Source organism: Ammospiza nelsoni, chromosome 11, assembly GCF_027579445.1.
Source record: "Ammospiza nelsoni isolate bAmmNel1 chromosome 11, bAmmNel1.pri, whole genome shotgun sequence".
Classification (NCBI taxonomy): domain Eukaryota; kingdom Metazoa; phylum Chordata; class Aves; order Passeriformes; family Passerellidae; genus Ammospiza; species Ammospiza nelsoni.
Genome location: NC_080643.1, coordinates 11,610,761 through 11,631,185, shown reverse-complemented (window position 1 = coordinate 11,631,185; position 20,425 = coordinate 11,610,761). Strand labels below are relative to the sequence as shown.

At 46.0% G+C, this 20,425-nt stretch overlaps 1 long non-coding RNA gene across 2 annotated transcripts in view; it reads right to left on the bottom strand.

The window, feature by feature from the left end:
- Positions 1-2: 2 nt before the first annotated feature.
- LOC132078097 (uncharacterized) overlaps positions 3-20,425 on the bottom strand; it is a 32,314-nt gene continuing 11,891 nt past the window's right edge. Inside the window, exons 5-12 of one of the 2 annotated variants that reach the window (XR_009419228.1) lie at positions 19,464-19,520; positions 18,413-18,499; positions 16,855-16,901; positions 16,283-16,704; positions 4,370-4,510; positions 3,971-4,078; positions 3,287-3,433; positions 3-751 (exon numbers count right to left, since the gene is read on the bottom strand). This is a non-coding gene — a long non-coding RNA (uncharacterized LOC132078097). The remainder of the gene's footprint in view (positions 752-3,286; positions 3,434-3,970; positions 4,079-4,369; positions 4,511-16,282; positions 16,705-16,854; positions 16,902-18,412; positions 18,500-19,463; positions 19,521-20,425) is intronic. The other variant, XR_009419229.1, reaches the window with a different exon arrangement.

The window sequence follows — 20,425 nt, the reverse complement described above, 5'->3', positions numbered from 1 at the left end:
AGAGAAAGAAAAGGGCATCTTTATTAAACCATAAGTTTTAAAATCAGACACAAAGTCATATTTATTTTATTTTCCACAAAAAGCCTCAACCCCTCTGATTGCATGTTTTTGTGCTGTCATTTGCAATGGCTACCCTGTAAGAAAATCTGCCTTCAAAACAAGGAGAGGGGAAATTTACTCAACAGCCCTCTTGGATTAGCTCCATCTATCTTCCATACCAAAGTTACCAGGAAGGGGGAAAAGATTGTGAGGGCCAGGAACAAAGCAAAAATGTAGCCGTAATACGGGATTTTAATATACCCAAGATGGTGATTATTTTGACACAATTCCTTCATTCTTCTCCCTAACATGAAATATTTATTTTAAAAAAGAGCCCCTCTCCCAACTACCCTATTGTTCCTCAAACCAGAAAACCTGGGTCAAACAAACTTGTTGGGAAAAAACTCGGGGGAAGGCAATCCTGCACTAGCAAGGGGTGAGAGCTGCAACACAATTTTGGTAAATGCCTGTAGAAGTTCTAGCACAGCCAAAACTGTAATGGGGCACAAAAACCATCCTGCTTGCAGACTCTGGAGGCTGAAGCATTTTGTTCTGTTGTGTTGGCAGCTGTCGCTTAAAAATGCAGATTAGCTGCTTGGGTAAACTTTGGGCAGTGTGGCCACCACATCCACATGCAGCCAGCGCCTGCTCTCTCAGGCACCCACCCCGGTGGAGTCCACCGAGAGCAAGGGCAGAAAGGAGGCTGGGATCACTGGAGATGGGGAAAAAGAGAGACAATCAGTTTGAGCTTCACACATCCATCAAATCCCAGACACAGAGACAGCTGAGGGAAAGCATCGTTCTAAGGGGAACGTCTGTTTTCCGTAGCGGATTTTACATGAAAACAAGAAAAGAACAACAAAAAAAAAAAAAAAAAAAAAGAAATCTCCCATTATGAAACCATATTGTACGTAAATGACCGAAAACAAAGCTATTGCCAATGTGAAGTGTATTCTATTGATTGTTATGATCTGATGCCTCTTGTGATCACAAGCTCCAGTATAACATACGGTGTACATATTTAGGTATACTTCTGATGAAAATGCCCCAATGAACAGAGGGGTTTGATAATGTAAACCACGTAAGCTTAACTCTGTGAAAAGCTTTTTATTTTATTTTTTTAAATTGTAACTATTTTGTTGTTGGGTTTTTCTTTTTCCTTTTTATTTTATTTTTTTTTTTTTGGATCAAGCCAAATTGTATCTTTACTGCAAAAGTCCTGCTTTAAAGAAAAAAAACAGAATGAAACAAAAAAAGGATGTATGTAAATTTTTTTAAGCCTGTAATTTTTAAGCCTACTAAAATGTAGTATTTTATAATTAAGAACCAAGCAGCCATGAAAATCCTGCTTTCCTCTTTTTTTTTGGTCTGTGTAGGCATATAGGTGCACTTTGTAAAGAAGTGGAAATAAATGGGAAACTAAATTGGTTGGGAGAAATCATCAGAATTTTTAATCTACTGAGGTAAAAAATTAGGTCCTTTTTGCTTTTTACCTTTTACAATGGTACAGTTGTACATTATTTGTACCCAACTCAAATTTCTGTAGGATTTGGGCAGAGGGGAAGGGGTGTGGGTGAAAGACAGGGATTACTGATACAGTTGACAAAGTGCAATATATTGTCAGTCACTGCAGCATAGACAACAGCAGTTGAGATTTAAATTATTTTGTACTTGTATCAGCATAAAAAATTCTTCAGTATTTTCTGTTTTTATTTTAATTTTTATTTTGCTTATTTTTGGATTAGTGAACTAAATTATTGTTAATTATGTACAACATGTTTATATATTGTCTGTAAAAAGTGTATGCTTTCCTCATATTCCTTCCAGGTGAATATTGCTAAGAATAATAAATACCTTTTTTGTGAAACTACCTGTGCCCTGCTTCATGTCATAAAAGCTGCTTTTAGTAGCGATAGAAGAAAAATTATCGTCATTGTTGCCAGTTGAATTATTAGCTTATACTTTATGCAGAGCAGGCTATGATATTTTGAAACCCTAACAGGGTAGGACAAAACAAGGTAGTTAAAGAATGATTTAGTATTGGAAGCACAGGTACAAAAGCTCATTCTCCTGTGTTGTTTTGGAGTGACGAGGTCAAGCAGTTAAGTGTGCCTAAGTTTCTAAGCTAGTTTAAATTTTGAGGGAGCAGCCACATTGGAGATGATGAACTGTGGTTTCTCTTGAAATTTTTTGTGTTTCATTGAAGTGTTTGGAGAAATACTTTTACATTAATAACACATTTTAAAAGCACTGTAAACATAGAAAAGAGGCCAGCTGCTTAATGGATTTCAAGGCAGGACCTGTGTTAGACCAGGGAAAGTTCTCCAAAGGAATATTCTACACCTGGAAATGTGTTTCTTGCCATTTGTCATTATCAGTGGTGGGAAGGGAGCAAGGGGGGATGGCCAGCCTGGAGCTGCTCAGTGCTGCCCTGGGAACAGGGCTGCAGCCCTGAGTGCAGGAGGTGTGCACATGGACTGGCATGTGAGGATGGAGAAAAGGGCTGACCAAACACATCTTCCATGACACCAAAACTTTGCAGCTGCTTTCATCACACAGTGGAGTTTGACCCACACAGGGAACCCCTTGGGGCCCTACAAAGTGAAGCAAAGTCTTGCAAAGTCACCCTGCCATGTGTAGGGGTGGGCATTGATGCTGCAACAATATATTCAAGAAAACTGCTAGTGAATTTTGGGTTTCCTCCTTTGACCTCCTGTGGAAACCAGCTTGGGGATAACTACACATTAAGGAAAAAAATGACCTGGGTTATTTTTTCAGTGTGTGTGTGAATTCCAGCCCTTTCTAGCAGTGCTTGTCTTTCCCCCTGCAGCCTCCTGCCCAGCCCTGGTTGCAAGCCCTGCTTGTGAATTCCACGGAGCTGCAGCAGCTCTCCATGTGCTGAAGGAAGAACACACAACTGGGACAAGGCCTTCCTGCATAATTTCAGACGAGTTAGTCATCTCTCTAACTTGTTCAGCAAGGCTTAGTGCAAACACCCATTAAAAAAGAAAAAAAAGGAAAAAAAAGAGGCCGTTTATAGCATACTGTGCAAGCTTCATTTTAACAGAAACATGTTCTTTTTTAGACAGGTTCAAAATGGGATTGTAAGTAAACTCAGCCTCTCTCCCTCCATCTTCAAATAGCTGAGAAATGAGAACGAGCAATATCTCTTTGAAATTTGGAATAATTAAGTTGTTTGCTTTGGTTGCACAGTACACATCCCACTCAGGTTGTGATGGTGGCTTACCTGGGGGCTGCCTCTCTGCCTCTTTGCTGGTTGGGTTGCATCCACTGAAAGAAGTGGGGCCCTAATCCATCAGGCTGTCAGGAGGGGTGGTGCATCCCCCAGCGCCTGGAGGAGCGTGCTTCTCCGAGCGGGGGGCTTCAGCAGTTCCTGCAACACAGATAATAAATAATCCCATGTTTGTCAGGTGGCACTAATCTGTGAAAGATCAAACTATCTCTCTGCAATGTGTGTATTGTGTTTGTCTCCAGACATTTCGCATAGCAGAAGAAAAACAAACAGCAGGGAATGGAAATGGAGCAAGTGTGTAAAGTTCAACGTAAAGTGTAAGCACCGAGCAGATATCAAGGCAACAAATTCGGATTTATAGTCCTTTCACTACCACCAAACACTGGGGGACGGGATTTTTGTGAGGGGGGAACTCTGACATTACTTGCCTTTGGTTCCTGTTGTTGGGATTATTGTTTTAAGCGGTGCTTAATTGTCATGTCTCCACGGCCACATCAAAAGCCAAGAAGATTAGGTTACAGGGAGTGTTTGATGTCAAAATACAAAATAAATAAAAGGGAAGCTGAAAAGGTACTATATTTTCCATGATGTCTACTGAGGTTTTTGCTTCAAACATCCCTCTTTTTATTATTATTTTGCAAAGGTTGCACTTTTAGTGACAAGATTTTATTTACTTACTTTCAAATGGCTCCACTGCCTTCCTGCAGCGGCTCGAAAGGGTTAATATCCCCTCTTTGATGGCAAACATGGTATAATTAACGCAAACTTCTTAAGTATCCTGGTGACCTGTAGATGGCCACATGAGAATTTTGTTATTTACTGACTTGCCAAACGTTTATTGCTTATAGAAGGACAAGTGGGAAGCAGGCATTAATTTTGATGCTGTTATCTGTGATTGCATGTAAAGTTCATAGCAGAGAGTGCCTATATGTCAACTGCAATTAAGCATTTTCCCATTTTTAAAAAAATTAATTTCACTTTGGTGGAGGGGGTTGGGGCAGCAGATTTACAAACTGAGCTCCTGCTCATCCGTAGAGCAGGCGTGACACAGCCAGAAATAGGACAACTTCCCCTTACCTGCAGGCTGCAAAAGAAAACAGTCTGGCGCCATGGAGCATTTGATCCTTGGCTTCTCCACAGAGACAGTCAAATCAGGACCAACTGTGGCAGGGCAGAGAGGGACATTTTGTGGTGAGGCATCTCCCCTTGGAAATTAGCCTAAAAAACAAAAATGAAGCAAAAAAAAAAAAAAAGTGGCTATCAGGTGAGTATGTTCATTTATCACCAACCTGGACTGGATTAGAATGCATGACCTAGAAGTAAAATGTTTTGTTTAGCCCAATTCCCTGGGCCATCTGGTCCTTGCAAGTAAACATTTCTGAGTGAGAATAAGTGACTGTTCTCTAAGCCTGGTGATATGAATACAAACCAGGCTGCTCTAACAGATCAAACCTCAGCAGCAGGGCAGCTGGCTGGTGCCAATTCAGAGACACCATTTTCTTCAACAGCTTTGGGTGCAATTCTCTGTGGTGCCAGCTTTGCAGTCAGCCCTACGGGTTCAGTCTTATGTGTCCCTGCCAGATCCAGAGCTTATCCTAAATCCAGGGCTCACATTGCACCAAGGTGCTGCTGGGAGGTCTAGGACCCTTGTCAGAGGAGACCCATGGGAGACACTGCAGAACCGCCCTGCATTTGCAGTAAGAGCTAAGTTGCATTTCTGAGCGCCAAAAGTGCATCTGAACAAAATGTGGTTGCAGGGTGAGAGACACAGCAGAGAGAACTTCCAGCAGGTAGAAAGACAATAGTGACCTAACCCCTCCTTCAGGGAAAGGCTTCAACAAACCACTGAGGGAGGGAACTGCTACTGTTTGGTCTATAAAAACCTGAATCAGGGAAGTATAACGTTAACCCAGCCTGTACTGCAGCACCCGGCAGAAAACAGCCACCTGCCTGTATCCTGCACGTTCCTCTCTCTGTGGTTCTGCACTCTGGGCTGCAGGGAGTTATTTGGGGGAAAGTTGACTCTGGCTCAGGAGAGTCAAGAGCCTGTGTAAATCATTTGGAGTTGGGCCTATCAATGCCAGAGTGTGAACATGGACCCTTGTTTCTTCTAACATCTGCTTCACCAAAGTCTTCCCCAATGCTTTTAGTTTCCTCTGGCTCTTAATTCAGCTCCTGCCTGCTCTCTGTCAGGCAGAGAGTAAACAGCAGATTTCTTTACTTGGGGAATTTTGTTGTCTATTTGGTTGTGATTTTTTGTCTCTGGTTCTTTAGTTCACTCCCACTTGCCCACATTGGCATTCTAGTGGCTGGTTATACCGCTAGGGTGATCTCAAGGCAATTCCTACTGGATTTTGCTGTAAAATACAGGTTATTACAGATTACTACAGATTATTTTTCCTGCTTTAATTCAACCCATCCATTATTTTATTTTATTTTATTTTTATTTTCTTTTTTGTGTATCCTTAAAAAATTTGGAAGTAAAACCATCCCATGTTGAGAGTTAATCGTAGGTAGAAGAGAACTAGATGAACAAAAAGGAACAGACCAAAATTGTTCACATAACCTTTGAGCCCACAGTCACTCTGGACGGCACACTATTTTCTTATTTCCAATCATTACTCCCAGCAGCACAGGAAATATATTCTTGATGAAAAAGCACATCTCTGGAGGCAGACCACTGCCTGACTGGTGCCAGGACTCACCCCATTCCCTCACACACTCACTTTCTGATAACAAGCAGAGTTACAGTGCTCTGTGCCTCAGTTTACCCTTGCAGAGCAGGCATAAAGAAGACATGACCTGCCCTATCAGCTACACACAAGTGTTAACTTGCTCCAGCCTAGCAAACTTCAGGGCAAGTTCTAACAAATGTCAGTATGTGGTGTGTACTGATAGGCACAGGGAAAGGGCACAGCACTCTCTAGGTTAGAAGCTCCTCCCTGCCTCTCCTGTGGAGCTGCTGCACTGCTCTTACCACCTCCATACAGCTGCTTGTGGCACAGATGACACACTGGAGACATTAGTCATTGGGGTGCATCCCCTGGCTGATGCCAAGTGCTGACCACAGTGCCTCAGGGAGAGCCCCACGCACATGCAGAGCCGCACGCAGCGCTGCCAGCCCCGGCCCATTGTGAAGCAACCCTCTCGCCATCTCCCATGCTGTCAGCCCCTGACCTTCCTTTCACATGCTCTAATGGTCACTAGAACACTGCAGAGGGAACACAGCCCCGGGATTAAATAACCCTAATTTGTCTTCAGGTCTTTCCCCCTCCTTCCCCTTACCTCAGTCTCCCGCGACTTAACATTTAAAACAGCTGAAGTTTACAAAAAAAATCAAAGCTCCCAATAGGCCCAGATTGTCTAAATACGGAAAACAGGAAGTGAGTAACCTTCAACGGGAAATTGTTCATCCGATGGAGGCCAAGACCCAAGGCCTGGCTCTGTGCAGTCCTGCCCAGCCCCGCTCGTGTACCGAGCGCTCACACGGAGCTTGGCAGGAGGGAACCGCTGGGGGAAACTTTGGCTGCTCTGGCCATCATGTCACGGCTGCCTCAAGAAAGGAAATGGGGTTTGCTCCCATACAGAGCAGCAGAAGGGCAGCTGGAAGGGTTATTTTTAAGAAGGCCAGGATGGGATGGAGAAGCAGACAAAGGTTGGAAGGGAAAACGGGGAAGATACATGAGTCCTAACTAAAATGGTCTCTGGCTTCCTATGAGAATGAAGGTGGCAAGAGAGCACTGCAAATGACATTGGGCTGCTTCCAGAAGGGCGGGGAGAGATTCTGTGTGACAGCCCACTTGATGATGAAAAGGAGAACACTTCATTTCCTACGTAGTGAGAATAATAATTTCTTTTTGTTGAGTAACTTGCCTGCTTCCCCCCGCCAGGAAAGATCCCAATTATTTTACCGGGTGTTTATCTAAGGTTATATTATTCGCTCCTGAATCGCAACCATTAGTGGGGTGGAACACAGCAGCTGTTTAAAAACTCAAAACAATGTCCCTTTTTTCACGGAAGGTCATATTAAGATTCTCTCTAACTGAAGGTGAACTTCTTGCTACGTGCTGCGTTCTCTGGAATAAAACTTTGCTCACAATTACACTTCTGCAAGAGTCACCAAACTGCCAAAGAAACTAGGATGCACAAACACACCCAAGCATGCCTGAGTCCTTCCACTCCAGCTCTGGACTAGGCTAATGAACCATGTACCACAAAGGCCCCTGTGTCATAGGCAACCTTCTTCTGACCCCCTTGGAACCTGCTCCTGTGCTCATATGCCAGTTTTCCTCTGGGCAGCTTATGGGATAAGCACCAGCAATGAAGCCTGGTCTCCAATTCGAGAAACAGGCAGAGAAAAAAAAAAGGTGTGGTTTGGTTTGGAGTTTGGCACCACTGTCAAGGAGATTGGGGTGGTTTGGTCCTCTCCTGGTTTTTTGCCCCAGGACTGGAGTGCTACAGATAAAGGGCAGTTCTGGGCAGATGTGCATACATGGGACAGACTCCAGAGAACATTCATGCAGAAAACACATTGGCCCTGCCTGACTGGGATGCTGCACCTTTGCAAAGAGAGGGGCTACAGAGAAGTGTAGAGCAATCCTAACTGCTGTGTCTCTTGAGAAAGACAAGCTAGAGATGAAGCTTCTAGATAGATCTCTTTTCTGCAGAATTTCAAATACTGCACTAAAATTACCCTTTAAAAATATTTTTTTAAATATTTGGTTTAGGCAGAAATATTTTCCTTCTTGCTTCTACAGTCTTTTTCTGCAAAGATTTCCCCAGATTTCTTGTGGTTTATATAGGTGAATAAAATGGAACTCATGGCATTTGCTCCACAGAGATTTCCTCTCTTGCATAAAGATGAAGTCTAGTTGGTTGTTTTGCTAGCAAACCAGCTGGCTGGGAGAAAGATGCTCTTAATCAAACAGCTCTGCTGCCTCTCTGGAGAGAACTCTGTCTTTTTTCCCATCACAACAGGTTTCTTCTTTGTTCTCTGGTGGGCAGGTGTTGTCCCTGTGGGATGTGAAAAAGGGCAGGCTCTGATCCCATTAAAGATAGCCCCATTGGTAATAGATCAGAGGGGCATCCCTAGGTTGTGGGAGAGTATGCCTGTCTTGCTTCACTGGCTAGGGAATAATAGAGCTGGCTCTCAATGATACTTGCAGGGTTTTTAACAAGAGTCCTGTTCTCCAGAGGGACAATGAAAGGGAAAGGAACCCAGAGAGTGATGGCTGTGTCTGGCATTGCATTGCGAGAAATCACAGCTGGTCCTGCAAGTGATGGGAACTGGGACGATGCCTCTACCCAGGAAAGATGCAAAGAAATGCTCCCCCACTGCACTATCTTCTTGCTTTACTCCCTTTCTCCACTAATTCCACAGTAAGCTGACTTTGAGGGATATGAAAGTGAATTTTGCTCCAGTGGAAGGCATGACATGGATAATCCTGAGATAGCAACACTGCTGTAACCCCTGGTCTCAGCCACTCCTTGGACCTTCCATCTTGAGGGTTACAGCAGCTCTGATCTGACTTCCTGGGAAGAAAGATTGGGTGTGTGGGCTGAAGGAGGTCAGGGAGTTCCAACCACATCCCTGGCCTGGATGAGCTGGTCACGGAATCAGGGCTGTGGCTTGCCCAGAGGAGCCTGCCTGCTTGCAGTCCTGACATAGCATGGAGTCGCTGTTTTTCTGCTGACCTTGTGCTCAGAAGAACTGAGATAGCACCAAGGATCTCCAGTGCATTTCCTTCTTCTGTGCTTTCTAGAGTCCTCCAGGAGGCAAGTCCACTGTGCCCAGAAGCTACAGACTCCTGAGATTTAGAACAGGCTCCACACCTGCTTAACTCACACCCCTACAGTCCATGCCTGCTTAGTTAAGGCATGATTTTTCTATATTATGTAGAGTTGTGGCAATCCATTAATCTGTGTTAGGGCAGGCCTTGGACAGGGTCACATGCCAAGAATGGAAACTTGCAGCTGAATACATGCAGCAGGCAAAATATGCAGCTCTGACTGCAAACCATACCATAGGCACATTCCCAAAGTATGCACCAGCACTATGGGCCCAGAGGCTTGTCCAGATGAAGCAACACCTCTTACAGACAATGTGTTCAGGCACAGGCTTCTTGAATTTCCTTTCTTTGTGAAGATCCCTGTTGCCAGAGTCATTCCAGCTCCAGCAAAGGTGTTCAGGAGGGACACACACCTACCCAGCAAAGGTCCTGCATCAGAGTTAACCCTGAGCTCCTGACTAGACTCCCAGGAAAGCAGCAACCCTGGGCAGTGTCACTGGGGTCAGCTTGGAACTCTGCCTTCTTAGGAGCCTGCACATCTTGGAGCTCAACAGCAGCTGCACTCAGTGGGGTCAGGACAAGAACAGAGGTGGTACTGGAATGTGAGACAGCTGGCTATATCTTAACACAGTCTTTTTACTTTCTTTTCCTACGTTCTTCCTTAGTGTCACTTGGAAATTACACTCCTTTTGCCTATGCACTCTGCACCACTTGCACATCTTTTCATCTGCACCCTCATCCTTGCTGCTTTCTTTCTGATGGCTCACTCTCCCATTTACATCTTTGCTGAATTTACCTGTGTGGCTTAGGAACCACCTAGAATCCTTTAAATCCACTGCACTAGGTCCTGGGAAGACTGGTCATTCTCCCTGTGAAGCCACTGGCTCAGGCCACTGCACTTGATCCAGCCCTGCCTGAAATCACCACCCCTGCTCAACATTCCTACATCCTGCCTTCACTTTTACCTTGATGCTGCAAAGCACAGCTCTCTCTCTCTCTGTGTGTGTGTGTGTGTGTGTGTGTATGTATTTATACACATGCTCCTCACCACAGAAAGAGACCGATTTTGCAAGGTTTAATATGCTCCCAGTTCTGCTGTGGACTCTTCCTCTTTTGTTGCAGCTGTGGTTTTAGGGCAGGCTTTGTGGGTTTCAGAGAGTCCTTGGATGTCTTAGGAAATGTTCTGCAGAAGTGTGCTTTCTCTCCATGCATTTTGCACTCCAGCCACCAGGTCCTGAAATCTCAGTGCACAGGATTTCCCCTATTTAGATGAACACCAAATCTACTTGACTTTCAGGCATCGTTTCTGATTGATACCACTCACTTATGCCTCCAGGGTCAGGCAAAGAAACAGAAGAGGCAGCTGCACTCCCTCCTGCATCAGCAGTGGCTCTAACTCACCACAGCACAGCATCAGGATGCTCTGAATGGGCAAAGAACCACCAGCTCCTCACAGTCACAGCAACCCTGGGATGGCTGGTGTGAGCTGTTTTGCTACAGCTCTGGGGAGAATAAGACCTCAGCCATCACCCCTAATGTCTGTCCCTGACACAGGAGAAGCAGTGCAGCCTACCTTATATAAAATAAGGGAAAGCCTGCAAGTGCCAAATTGAAACAGAAACACCTTCTGCCTCTCCTGTGCTTGTCCTAGTTACACATGAGGGAAAAGGAACCCTGCCTTAGAAAAGCTGAGGATTAGCCCAACACACCTGGGTACCACCTGCTGCTTTAGTGTCTCCAGCTCACAGTTTTGTGACAAGCTGGGTGTTTGACAACAATATCCCTTTGAAATGGCAGGTACAGAGCTGAAGGTTTGGAAAAGCCTAGCTCCAGCACAGGGTAATTGTCAATGTGCATGAAGACAAGCTTCCTGAGGCTGGCTGGGGGCAACAAGGGGGCAGCTCGGGTGGAAAATTGCTTAAACCAGAGCACAAGGCATGCCTGTGCTCCAAACCAGCTACCCAGCAACTTGGCCCTCTGGAGTTAGAGCAGCCTTGGGGTGCCTCTGACAGGCAAAGCACACGAATGCTGTGATAAGAAAACAACCCCCAAAGCAACAGAATGTCTCACAAGGTTTAAAAGCACAGTTGTTCAGCCTTGCCTATTTGTATGGGAAGCAAGAGCTGCAGCTCCTGAACGTGGAGCTGGCAGGCAGCATAGGAAAGGAGAGGGAGGCGAGAGATATGTGGCTGAGGAATTTGCAGCCTTCAAGTTCCCTCTCTCCCGCCTCCTCCTCTCGCAGGAAATGAAAGAAGCCTCTTTTGTGGAAGGAGGCTGGTAGGTGTGCATGCGTGAGTGTGTGTTTGGGAGCAGCCGGGCCTTGCTGCTCCCCTCACGGCCTGCCAGGCACCCCGAGTCTCCCCTGGCCTGGGCTTGTGTCTCCCTTGGCCTGGGCTCATGTCTGCCCTGGCCTGGGCTCCTTGAATTTCCCCTGCCTTGGGCTCCTCATGTCTGCCCTGACCGGGGCTTGAATCTCCCCTGGCCTGGACTCCTCGTGTCTCCCCTGGCCTGGGCTTGAATCTTCCCTGGCCTGGGCTCATGTCTCCTCTGCCCTGGGCTTGAGTCTCCCCTGCCCTGGGCTCATGTCTGCCCTGCCCTGGGCTGAATCCCCCCTGGCCTGGGCACATGTCTGGGCTTGAGTCTCCCCTGGCCTGGGCTCAAGTCTGCCCCGCCCTGTGCTCATGTCTCCTCTGCCCTGGGCTAGAATCTCCTCTTGGCCTGGGCTCATGTCTCCCTTGCCCTGGGCTTGAGTCTCCCCTGCCTTGTGCTCTTTGAGTCTCCCCTGGCCTGGGCTTGTGTCTCCCCTGGCCTGGGCTAGAATCTCCCCTGCCCTGAGCTCAGCTGCAGGAGTGCTCCAGGCTGGCCCAGGGCAATTCTCAGAAGTTTCCTCATGTGTCTAAAAAGGTGGACCAGGCAACAGAAGTGGTAAAACCACCAAACGTGCCCAGGCCCTGGAGAACTGCCTTTTCCCTTTTTTTTTTTTTTCCTTTTTTTTCTGTAAAACAACCCCTGAAACTTCTTCCTCCTTCCCTTCCCCATTCTACCTTGCTGAACCGCAGTGCTAGAGCAGCAAAGCCTGAAACTGGAGGAAAGTAAGGGGCAAAAAAGTGGCCATGGGCTTTGTTAAGTGATGACAGGGACCAAGGCCAGCAGGACTGGCTGTGGGCATGGCCGTGGGCAGTTGGTGCTGCCCTCACCCAGGACTGAGCATGGGGTGGAGCAGGCTGTAGCCTCTGTTTCCATAATAGCAAGAACAAAAGAATGGGCTGTTCATCCCCACTCACTGCATCCATTACACAGTGTACCAGCATGGCCTGCTGGCCTCTCCTTCAGTGTCCTTGGGAGGGAGAGGAAAAGCATGGCTGGAGATTGCGCTTCTGTTTATATCTCTCTGTTAGCAGTAATGCCATCCTCTCACTGTGCTTGCTCCTGAGGGAGGTGGTAGCAGTGGGCTGAGGAATGAGAGGATGGCCCAAGCCTCCTCCTTGTGCACCCTCAAAGAACAGGCAGGACAGGCTGTCTCAGCATGGTGATGGTGAACATGTCCGCACCATCCCTTGTGGGCTTTTACTATCCCAATCCATAGCCACAGAGTGCTGGAGAGCTCTGAGTCCACATTCAGCCCTTCTGGTTTTCTGGGCCAAAAATAAACCCTGCATAAATAGTATTTTCTGAAAAATAAGTAATTTTTACTTTGCATGTTTTCTGTAGAACAAAAGGTGTTGGGTGAAAGAAAGGAGCTGTCTGAGGAGGTAGGAACCTCCCAAGAAGAAGGAAGGGCAAATCCAGCATTGCAAAAAAAAAAAAAAAAAGTGCCAAAGCAAAAAGGTGAATGAGTGGAAGTGAATTAAGAAATGGAGCAAATAATGTGCCATGTGAGTAAGACCTGAGATCTACACATCCTGAGATGTGTGTAAGGTAGATGGGGTCTACCTTACACAGCAATGGGGAGAGGAAAAGAAGAGTAAATAAAGAAGAAAAATGCAAGAAATAAGCCTGCTTAGAGATCTGAGGATTAAAAAGAAAACCTTTAGTAGGAATGGAAAACAGGGAGGCAACCAAACAAGAATATTCAGTCAGTTAAGGCTTGCAGGGAAAAGATAAGGGCAGCAAAAATGCAGAATGAGTTAATTATAGCCAAAGGGATTAAGGAGAATAAGAGGCCTTTTACAAATATATCAGGGGAAACAGAAACACTAGGTAGAAGGTGGGTCTGTTAATAATAGGTCAGAGTAGGGAAGGAAAATAATGAAACAAGGGGGCAAATCATGCCAACAGCACTATGGGCATCTTCCAAATAACACGTCCATTGATGGTGACTGGTTTCAACCCAGACACTGCCCATCCACAGGGGCAGATCTGAGCTGGGTATGGAAATGAATCTCCCCATGCAGTGCCTGACACTTCCTACAAGAAATCAATATGTTTTCAGAGATGGAATTGCCTCAGCCTGGTGTTTTGTGTTTTGTAGGAGGCTGGAGAAAGCACACATATTCAGCTTAGGCCACACATGTGGTGCAATGGCCTTGGAAGAAGAGCACTGAGTGATAGACTAACTGACCAGTTAACTATGGGTTTCTCATCAACTCTTGTTCCTTGGCTTGGCTATTTCCTCTGTCTGCCGCTCTTACTTCCACTGAAAGCAACAAGGATAAAAACCAGTAAATCCCCTGAGGATGAAAGCAAGAATTGGCAAATATTAGTACTTTGCAAAGCTTGCATTGAGTTGATTTATGGGTCAGAGTCTCACCTCTTAAGAAATTTTGTGCAAGAATTTTAAATATTTGAAATATGCACACACTTCTGACGTCAGGATTTTGGCTTTCACCCCCTTCAGAACTAAAGTTTGGCTCCAAATGCCGGGTTTCCCTCTCAGTTTCTATTAAAACAAAAGGCTCAGTTAGTAAAACTATAGACTACTTATGTCTTCTCAAAGTCAAAACAAGAACCATCAGGAGACAAAAACTGTTTCACCCAGGTCTTTCTCAGGAGGAGCCCACCCCTTTCCTGCCTGCCCTTGGGTGCGTTTTGCATACTGGAGCCTTTCCTTGAACAAGACCCCTCAGGCACCTTCCATCTGCCCGGGAGTCACACGGTGGAACAAAGGGCCAGCTCCTTTGTTTGAGGAGACAAGGTGAAAACCTGCCTGTCTGTCTCTGTTTACCAACGGGAGGGATGCTAGCAGGGTGAGAATGGGGGCTGGGACCATTGCAGGGCTGGGCACCATTTGTCCTCCATTGCCGGCTCTCGGGCGCTTTCCCCACCCTGCTGTCTCCCTCTGATTTTCACCTCTTGCCAGCTTGGCTTTTTGAAATGTTTTAAATAGATGTTTAGGAGGCTGCAGCTTTAAGATGGATGGATGGATGGATGGATGGATAGATTTAGATAGATAGATAGATAGATAGATAGATAGATAGATAGATAGATAGATAGATAGATGATAGATTGATTCTATTTCTGAAAGGGTCCTGTGATCTAATTCCCTATAGCTCCATCAAGGGTTCTTAATCCATGGATAACCATGGATACACACAAACAACCCATACCTTGTCCTTTACCTTTTCCTGCATCCCTACTGCATCTCGTGTCCAGAGTAGACAGTGAGGAGATACCTGGGGCCAAGTCCTAGAATCATCTGTTCCCCAGCCACACATTTGCACACTGCCATGTCAGAAATGGACAAACACAGCCAGGAAAAATGTGTGGGACACCAGCACTAGAGACTTTCCTTCCATACACATCCTTCTTACCTTGGAGATCACATGAGTGACAAAAACAAGTCAGCCTTCCCCCTTTTTACCTGTGTTGCATTTTACAGGGTGAAGTTAACGCTGTCTATCTCCCTGCTTCCTGTGCACTTTCAACTCAAATACATAAAACAGAACAAAGAAGGAAAGGTTAAAATAACGACACTCCATTATAAATTATATACTGTCCTTTATAGGTCTTCCCTTTGCACCATTGGTTCTTTTACCAGCATTAGTTCTGTCAGGTATTATGTTAGAGAGAGTCTTCAGAAAGATTCTGAACAGGATACTGGATTTTATAAAAATTAAAACTATATGCTGCTGCTTTGTATTGCACTCTCAACCTAACAAATAACACACAGATGATGCTTCTGGAGGCAGATTTGCAATGTTCCCCTATCTCTTGCTATATTTGCCCAGCAGTATCACATGAGTCCTCCCACTTCTTCTGTCCGCTCTGGCACTCCAGGGCTCAAACAGGAGTGGCAGAATTGCAAAGTATTGCTGCTTCCCTGGCTCAGCCCCTCCTAGAGCAGGGACAGAGTTCTCTTGCTCTCTGGACTCACACAGATTTTTTCTCCTGTGCACAGAGACCTTGCTTCAGTAAATCTAAATTGCTCTTAGTTTTTTTCTCCTCCTGTGGCTCCCAGTTTCCCAGGATATGGTTTGCAAAATCTGGCCAGGAGAGGTGGTGTTGTGGGGAGGGAAAGGGAGGTAGAGCCCAAGCACCAAAAGCAGCAGCCACAGCAGAAGGCAGATTCATGATCTCATGAATCAGCCGCATTATCTACAGTGAAATGCCTTGGAAGGGGTTTCCCATGTCCTACCCTGACCTGGAAGGTTGAATCCTCAGGGGTCTGAAGGGCATTTTGATTGCCAAAGACAAAGGCTAAATTAGAAGGAAATTATATTTTATTTAGCCTCTGCATCACGATGGAGGCCTGAGGAGAGGGTAGAGGCAGGAGGGTGGTGACAGAGGCATTGGGATAATAAAGGGAATTCAGAAGAGATAACTCAGGAACATATGGGCTCTCACTAAAGCAGCGTGTCCCACTGAAAAGCCAATTTCCCTTGACACGCTGTCAGCCACAGCCGGGGGAGGGCAGAGCCCTGCACCAGCCCAGCCTGCTCTGCCAGGGCTGTGCTCTGCCGTGCCACCCTGCTGTTCAGTGCCAAGAGGGAATTTCCTTTAGGGAAAGAGCTGTGGTGATTGTTTCTCTGCACAGTGCCAGACACTGGAGCCTATATAGAGGCAAATCTCCCAGGGACACCCTGACTTGGCCTGGAAGCCAGCTGGGGCTCCAAGTACTCAGCATTATGGAAGATCAGGCTGCAGGACTGCACCTATTGGTGCAGAGACCAGCTCTTCCGTGGGTGTCCTGCTCCAAAAGTGTGACTGGTGGCCATTAAAAAAATCAGTATCACAAGGGCTTTGGAGTGTGGGGTGAACTTACCTCTTTGTTTTCACGGCATTTTAGCTACAAAAGCTTTGGATGCTTTCCTCACATGACATTGCAGCAGGAAGTTGCTGTAGATGTCCTGAGGACCCAGGCAATCTGGTGAGTAGGTGGGGAAGGGCTATCTAGCAGGGAGGGACTGGGAGGGAAGGCAGGGAATGCAGCAGTGCCTCCAAGGGAAGGTGGGGCCCATACCACCCTGAGTGGTGGGCTTTATGCGAGAATGGCCCAGAGGAGAGGTGGGGGCCATGGCTGTGGAGTACAGCCTGTGGTGCCAGCAAGGTGAGACCTGGGTGGTGGTGTCAGCTCTGGTCTGCTCTCAATTCAGGGAAGATAACAAGGGTATCTCAACATCTCCAATGCTTCTGTGAAATCCAGCCTTTTCAGGATTGCTCTCTCTCTCAAGTTTTTTAGCCCAGCTGGAGGCACAAATAGGGTGGGGATCAGAAAACAAGAAGCATAAGAAATGGCAAAGGCCTTCACTATAGATCACCTCATCTGGTATTTCATCAGAAAATGCAGGCCTACAGTGGCACTTTAGCACTTCTTTTGGGAGGTAATTTCCCTACCTTTTATGCACCCGGAACAGGTTGTATTTTGCCCAATTTCTGCTTCACTGTAAGTAGAAAATAGTCATGGATGTCAATATGAGTTTTCACAAGTGAAAACAACTTAAAAGTGACAACCCTTCCTGTCTTCCCACCCTGTCAAAACATCTCATGTCAAAGATCCTCCTCTGAGAGCTGAATTCCCCCTTCAAGGACTGAGGCTTGTTCCAAGCATTTCTATTTCAGCCTCTTGGTCTCTGACCAAATCACTGCATTTCAGGCTTGTGCTGAAGACCTGAGGACCATATTTGTTTGTATTCCCTTTGCACTTGGGGCTCCAGGCACAGCCCTATACTCAGATGTACAAAGGCAGCAGAAAGCCTCAGCCTGTCCTGAGCAGGTTCCCCCAGACTGGTGTTTCCTTAGAGGTCCTGGATACTTTGGGGACAGGTCAGGCACACACCAGTTCTCCAGCTCTGCTTTGTAGGGAACCTACAGCACAAATTGATCTGTGGGGAGCATGACCCAAACTGTCAAAACAGGGCCTTTAACATTTTCCACTGCCACCAAACCTGTTTGACTGAATTGCAGGTTAAAAAGGCATTGTGTCTATAATTGTTGGGCTTTAGAGAGCATGTCTTTTCTTTTAATGAAATACCTTGCCCATTCCATTCGAAAAGGAACCAAAGACTTCTCAGGTTTATGATGAAGTTGTAAAAATTTTATTTACCCCATATTTCCTGCTGGGTTATTTACGAGGCATTTTGTCAGTTCTCATAAAACTGCCTAGTAAAATATATTTTCTTACAAAAAAAATAAAATCATTTGTGCGGAACATCTTGAGAGCAGTGAGGACAGAGTTAATGGGATACACACACGTTCCAACCCTGGGAGAAAACAAAACAGAACGAAAGCCAGGCATTGTTGTGCTGCATTAGTTAATAATAGCTTTAGAGCTGAAATCCTGCTCCCACTGATGTTACTGGAAGTTGGTCCTTAATATAAAATAATCAGAGAACCAGCTGCCATGAATTACAGAGCCCCAAAATGTACCTGAAATGCATCAAAGCACCCAGAAGACACGCTTCTGTTATTGAGATTTCACAGGGAACACCAGCTCAAGCAGTTTTTCTTTAAATTATGGTGGTTTGGGCATATGCAAGTTGGGGATGGATGCAAATTGTAACTCACTCTGGAACCCCAGGTTGGTTGATTATTAATACAATAACTTTTACCTAGTTAAGGGTCAAGAGATATGACATGCTCCTTGATGTAAACCTGGAGGAAATCCCATCCTGGTAGTTGCTGTCGAATAAACAGCCTGGGCACAGAAAAAGCATGCCCCACCCACTCCAGGCACAGCTGGAGCGCATTTGCCTCTCTTGGAGCACAGTTTTTCAGTTTTGTATCACATGTTTGCATCTGCTCAGTTCTCTGTGGTCTAAACTTTTGCTTTTTATTCCAGCAGTGCTCATGTTCCCTAATCCCAGTGGGAATCTTGAAGCACAAAGTTTGTTCTGCAGTATTACCCCAGCACCCTTCATTTCAAACCTTGCAGCTTCACTCCAGCCACACTCACCACTTGCAGATAAGCAGGACACAGGTAAAAAGTCCTTTCCATATTTCAGGCTTGGCTTAGCTCAGTCAGGAGCTCTGCAAAGGTATTCTAGCTTGGACGCATCAGAAATATAAAGGAAACAGGAAAATAATGAATAAAAGAAAAAAAAAAACCATACAAACAAACCAGGGGAGATTGTTTTTAAAACAAGACCTGGATGCTGGGAAGAGGTCAGAGGTCTTCTTTTCTGTGCCTGTACAGCACTTTGCACAATGCAACCCCAAATTACAGCTGAGCTCTTGCTCCTGCTACCCTGCAAACATTAAGAAGCAGCAGCCAAGTATGGGAAACAGGCAAGGAGCCAGGTTTGCAAAGGTATTTAAGTGTATAAAGACACAGGGGGATATTTATTTACAGATGTTAGTAGAGGTCCTGTTTCCTACAGGAGCCAAGGGGCATTAGGCTCTCACTCCATCAGTTTATCAGTTCCACCAGGATCTGTCTTTAGATACAGATAGAGCTGGGCTCACCACTCCTCTCAACAAGATTTGTGTTTTAAAAGCTTCTGTTATCATGGGCTTGCTCTCTATGTGTGCATTTTGCAATGCAAGGGCCTTCCTCAGCCACAGAACCTGTGACAGCAGTGACAGGTCCGTGCTGCTTTGGGCATGTGCAGATGTTGGACTGAGCTTCCCTTTGGCACAGCTGTGTTTCTCTTGGGAGGCAGGTAGGTCATGAGGTGTCTGGGTGATCCAGGGGCCCGAGGCTACCCAGAAATCTCTCTCAGCCTGCTCTTGGGGAGTAGAAGGGGGAAGTGTCTGCTGAACAGAGCAGGGGGTGCTGCCTGGAAAACACCTACATAGAGCGGGATGTACCAGACCTGAGCTTGAACAAGCAGTTCAGGAACTGGCTGTGATTTTAACAGTTTAGCCAAGCTGGACCAAACTTCCTCCAGCTCAACCCTGACAGAAGTGTCTAATAGACCAGAAAATGTCCTCCAACTGCTACATTCTCCCTAGACTGAGCTAAGTCCACTACACTAACTCAGCAAGCAAATTAAAGTTGGACTCACCTGGAATAGTTGTCAGTTGTCTAGAAATAAATGCAGTGGAACTCCAATGCTGGTAGTCTGGAAAGGAAAGGAGAAATGTGTCCAAAGGATCTCTGGATGTGACTTGGAGTGTTGAGTAGGTGGAGTTGGAGCAGGAAGCCATTTCTATTCCAGATATCAAATAAGCTCTCAGGGAAATTCCTTCTAGAGCTTAATTCATTTTAAAAGAGAACACCTTTGCCTCCCAGCTTTCAAGAGGTTTCAGCATCCTCTACGACCAGCACAGTCAGTTCCAGAATCAACAGTTTTGGTCAATGACTGACAAGGAAAGGCTGCTTTGCCTCAGTGCACCGGGAAGAAACCAGCAGACATGTGGCAGACACCTTATTTGCACTGGTGGGACTAATGCCTTTGAGTCAGCTCGAGAAAGGTGAGCTGGCAGGATGTTAGCATACTGCACGCTTGGACAAACGCCTGGTGATGAGAGAGCTGCTGGAGACCAGAGCAATCTGGCCCAGGAGGAATGTTTCTCTCCATTCCACCAGACCGTGCCTATTAATGGGGCAAATTCCAAAAATCAAAACTACAAAAAGCACCTCCCTGTGCTCCAGGCAGGGGTCAGAACATATGGTGCTTAAGCTCTGGAGCTGGCTGCTGCTGTCTTTAGGAGGGGAAACATAAAAGGACACAGATAGTGGAGATGCGCAATGGCCCGTGCTGAGGTCTCTGAAATACTGCCACTGATGGGACTCCTTGTCAAATCATTCCAATCATATAAGCACACACCAGGCTTGGAGCTGCCCTTCAGTTTTTTAATTCTTTGCAACAAGCTGTGTTATTTCTCTTCCCTGCTGCCAATTGGCATCAGAGACCAAGTTATCCACAGCAAACACAAAGATTTGGGTTGTCTGAAACCAGGCAGGACCCTCATCTAGGGAACACTCTGGGGCTGTTTAATAAAGTTAAGAGACCAGAGAAGCTTC